The 5,041-nt window shown below is 35.8% G+C and overlaps 1 pseudogene across 1 annotated transcript in view; it reads right to left on the reverse strand.

Moving 5' to 3' along the window:
• Positions 1-1,806: 1,806 nt before the first annotated feature.
• Positions 1,807-5,041, reverse strand: part of LOC101306031 — an 8,279-nt pseudogene continuing 5,044 nt past the window's right edge. The window contains exons 17-22 of the transcript XR_184400.1: positions 3,775-3,909; positions 3,551-3,669; positions 3,237-3,447; positions 2,909-3,146; positions 2,562-2,712; positions 1,807-2,430 (exon numbers count right to left, since the gene is read on the reverse strand). The product of XR_184400.1 is annotated as a probable leucine-rich repeat receptor-like serine/threonine-protein kinase At3g14840-like (transcript). The remainder of the gene's footprint in view (positions 2,431-2,561; positions 2,713-2,908; positions 3,147-3,236; positions 3,448-3,550; positions 3,670-3,774; positions 3,910-5,041) is intronic.

Consider the following 5,041-nt stretch of genomic DNA (forward strand, 5'->3'; position numbering starts at 1 on the left):
AGAGAGAGAGAGAGTAATTTAGTCATTTTACCACCCCATCCACATAAGCTAGATAACAGGTTCAACTAACAAAATTGACAAAACTGTTAAACAATGAAACTTTAAAGATATTCCAAGTGAATTTGAAAACCAAAGGACAAAACTGTTTTTAGGAATAAAATATAAGGTGTCACAAGTATCTAGTCTCAATTATTACTAATAAGTTCACAACAAGTCCCACGTACTATCTTTTGCCTCTGAAATTTAAATTTGTATGTTTCCATAAAGGTCTTAGAGGGGGGTGAATAGTCCTTTAACAACTTTTTTCATATAAATTCGTTCTTAAGGATAGCTAGGGTTATAACTATCCTGAATAACAAATACACAATGACAATAAATAAAAGTTGCAGTAAAATAACAATGAACACCAAAATGTTTTTTACTCGCAGAAACCCTGCAACCAGGGAGAAAAACTGCGTGCCCCTAACTCTTAAGGGACAAACATTTCCACTATGTAAAACTCACTTCTTACAAGATTATAGTCTAGGGGTACATCAACGACTTACTATCTTGCCTAAACTACCCATTAGTCTACATCTATACTTTCTCTCTTGTTTATGAGTACCTCACTCCTTACAAGATTACAGTATAGGATACAACAACGACTTGTTATCCTACCTAGTCCCAAACTAGTCTAGATCTACCTCTCTTGTCTCTAAGTGGCTATACATGAAGGTATACGAAGTTTCAACTTAGAACTCAGTTATCACTTAACTGATTCTTCTTGAACACTTCTCAGAAGTTTCACTCTCAGAAACTCAGCTATCCTAAACTGATTCTTTTATGAACCCAGCTACCTCAGCGGGATTCATCAGAACTCAGCTATCCTTAGTTGGTTCTTTCATGAACACTTCCGGAGTTGTTGTACTACTAATTGATCTCATGGTATGTAGAATGCAATGAGTTTATGAGAAAATGTTTTGTTCAGCTCTAAGATTTATAATCACAAAAGGAAGACTTAGAGACTAATGAATAATGCAAAGGAAAAACTAAAACCCAAAAATGCAAATGTAAAAACTACATTTTGACAACCATTGAGCAAAGACAGCCTTGCTAAATATATATAGACTGATGAAGTGCTCTAACAAGAGAGAGACACAAGCCAAAGAGGTGCCACAAGAGGGCAGACACAAGGGCTAAAGCAAGACAGGAGTTTTGGACTTTTGTCCTTGGCCAAACTCTGAAAGGGAGAGGACATACAAAGACAGCTGCTATATTGGTTTGTATATCACAAACACAGTTGTAGCCTTAGAGCTCTTAAACCATGAGTCACGGGTTGAAACAAAGGCATCAAACCCAAAACTAAATTGACCATAAAGGCAAGATCTTTATATATTCTAGTTGTCAATTTGAAATTCAAATTAGGATCTCCCCTAGACATAAAATTAATGCCACAAGAGTCAAGAAACTTAAACATAAGACAACAGAACAAAAGATCAAAAAGCTAAAAACCCAGGTTTTTAGGATGGCAAGTGATACTGCTATCCTCTGTGAAAAACCATGAAATGCACATACATGATTTTACCTGAGTTCCATGAGATCATGTTGGTTCTTCCACTTCTTCAACTTGTTTTCAGCTGTGAAAGACCAATATCCCAATTGCTTTAGGCTTCATAGGTTGTGTTTTGTTCCACATAAGGATTGCCAACAACCTTGTACGTACCTTGATTTCATGACCAAATTTATGACAAGTCCCTAATACAATAATACTCTCCTTTTGCCATGACTAGGATATGCCATGACTAGGATAATTTCACTTACACATGTATTCCAAGATTTAAATTTGTATGCTTCAATTACCAAATTTATGATGACATGCAGTTGAATTACAGAATTCTTAATTTCTTAATGAGCATGGTGGCAGCTGGCCAGCTGCAAGCCCTGCTATAGAAGGCTTAATTTCTTGACTCAATCTAATTAATTCAACATGATCATTACAGTATATGACATAATCTGGGGTGGGATGTCGAGTGTGAAATAATTGTTCTGTTGGGGTTTGTATATCTACTTAGAGTAACCACTAGGACTGATTTTATAGAGATCTGAAGATATAGTAGGAGCAGAAGAACCATTCCATGATGCATCTGATGAATGTATCAAGCTCTTAGTTCCACCTGCGCTCTCTTCGACAGTCTGCTCAAACGGATTTCTCAAGGCTGTTAACCTCATTTCTTCGCTATATATACTTGGATCCATAATCAATTCATCGACAGGAATTCGCCCCTCGAGCATACTCACGACTGCAGACATGTTTGGCCTAAGTGCAGCTGTCGGATTGATGCATAGCAGAGCTACTTTAACCATTCTAACCGCCTCTTCCTCACTGAAATCTGACCCTAACTTTGGATCCACCAGTTCCACTAAACTCTCTTTTTGTTGTAACACAAGAGCCTGAAATAAATAAAGTTGGAAATGGAAAGAAGTTTTATAATGGCCAAGTTTGATTGGAGAAGTCATCAGAATAACGGTGATCATAAAACTGTGCTTCTAGTTGCATGTGCAGAAGGAATTTGAATTCTTACCCAATCCACAAGGCCTACAAAATTCTCATTTGGTCGAAACTTCATGTTGTTCTTTCCAGCAACTATTTCCAGTGTGACAACTCCAAAACTGAAGACATCTGCTTTGAAGGTTAAATAACCCCAAAGTGCATATTCTGGAGCCATGTATCCTCTGGATAGCAAACACATTAATGTCAAAGACTACAGATCCTCTAGTGCGAGGCATTGCATCTTAAATCTACCCAATTAAGTTCATATTATCGGTACTTGACATTGGGATTAGTTTGTTTATGGTAATGTGACTAATGTCACCCTAAGGACTTGAAGACAAATGTGACTGGGAATAAAAGCAGAACAAGAGAGCTTACATAGTTCCAGCTACTCTGGTGCTGATGTGGGTGTTCTCTTCTTCATCAAGCTTGGCTAAACCAAAATCCGAGATCTTAGCATTAAGGTCTTTGTCCAATAACACATTCGTAGTTTTGATGTCTCTGTGTACAACCTTAAGTGCTGATTCCTCATGCAAGAAAGCCAGACCTTTTGCTATGCCTATACATATTCTCTGCCTTGTATGCCAGTCCAATCTTGCTGGACCTTCCTCTAGACCTGCAAGTAACATAGATTCCAATCAATGGGTTGTTCTTGTATCTCTTAATACATAATTTCAGGATTATGTTCCTATACTTGATAGCTTACCAAACAAAGCATGTGCAAGGCTATTGTTTTCCATGTATTCATAAACCAGCAGTAGTTCATTTGCTTCAGTGCAAGATCCATACAATCTAACAAGATTTGGATGTTGCAAACCAGAAATCATGCCTATTTCGTTCACAAATTCTCGATTTCCCTGCTTTGATTTTGAAGACAGTTGTTTAACGGCAACTATTGTACCATCCAATAATATACCCTGCATCAAATATATAATTAAATAATTTACAATCACAAACAAGTCTTGGAAAATATTTCAAAAACAACAATATCTAGTAAAAAGGGATGGAGTTAAGCAGTACCTTGTAGACAGACCCAAAACCACCTTCCCCAATTTTGTTTGCCAGATCAAAGTTGTTAGTGGCAGCTTTAATTTGCTTGAAGGTGAAAAAACCCTTTTGCAGATCCAGTCCTCTACAAGCTGTCCATAGATATAACAAGGGCTAGATGTCAGTAATGTCCGTATTTGAAAGAATGTGACCAATGTACTACAAATTTTCAAAGTATATTAGTACTTTAGTAGCACCTTTTCCCCTTGATGTCATGCTATCCAGAAAACCTTTCCACCAAAGAATGCCTAAAATTAAGAAAACAAAACTTCCAGCCGAAGCTGCAACCGCAATTAGTACCTTCTTTTTGGCATCAGCAGTGGCGGAACTATCTGTAACAAGAAAGGGTTAGATATTGCAAATATATATTCACATAAATCTAATTTATAATTAAAGTATAATCATAAATAATGAAATGATGAACATGAAACCAATTACTATGAACAACTTTGGTTACCACTCTTGATTGAAGGGGAAGTGGAATTTGTGGAATTTATGCATTTCCGCAAAGGGATTCCTTATTCTGGTTTATATGAGAGATTGAGCATTAGATTAACTTTTTGATCACAGATCAACTTCTCGACCATTCAACCTCTAGGTATATATGAGTATATCATTTATGTAAATTTTCAGCTAAATTGATGATCGTTAAGGCTTCGAACTAGCTTAAATAAATGAACATATCAAATTTGCCAAACCTGAACTATTCATACAAATCGCAGTTTTGAGCATCATAACGATTACCAATTTAGATGAAATTTTGTAGAAGTGATATAAGAACCTAGAAATTGAATGATTAATATTGAAAAATGTAATTGAAAAGTTGGTCTAATGCTCAATCCCTCATATAAATCACAATAAGGGACCCCTTAGTGGAAAAACCACATATATATATATACAGTCTTTCTCAGGTAAGGATGTTCTTATTTATTCTTATGATGCGGATTTCCACTTTAGACCAACTTTTCGTTCGAATTTTCACATTTCCACCGTCAAATTTTTAGATACTAACGTATAGATCATCTGTACAAAATTTCAACCAATTTGGTTATCATTAAGGCACTCAAAACTGTGTTTTTCTGTTATAAACATGAACGGTTCAAATTCAACAGAATTATGTTCATCCATTGGTTTAATCGAATTTGAGTGTCTTAATGATAACCAAATTGGCTGAAATTTTGCAGAGATGATCTATACATTAGTATCTAAAGACTAGACGGTGGAGATATGAAAATTCGATTGAAAAATGAGTCTAAAGTGGAAATCTGCACCGTAAGAATAAATAAGGACATCCTTAGCCAAGAAAGCCTGATATACAATCTTTCTCAGGTAATGATGTCCTTATTTATTCTTACGATGCGGATTTCCACTTTAGACCAACTTTTCGTTCGAATTTTCACATTTCCACCATCTAATTTTTAGATACTAACGTATAGATCATCTTTACAAAATTTCAGCTAATTT

This window comes from Fragaria vesca, linkage group LG3, assembly GCF_000184155.1.
Source record: "Fragaria vesca subsp. vesca linkage group LG3, FraVesHawaii_1.0, whole genome shotgun sequence".
In the NCBI taxonomy this organism is placed as follows: domain Eukaryota; kingdom Viridiplantae; phylum Streptophyta; class Magnoliopsida; order Rosales; family Rosaceae; genus Fragaria; species Fragaria vesca.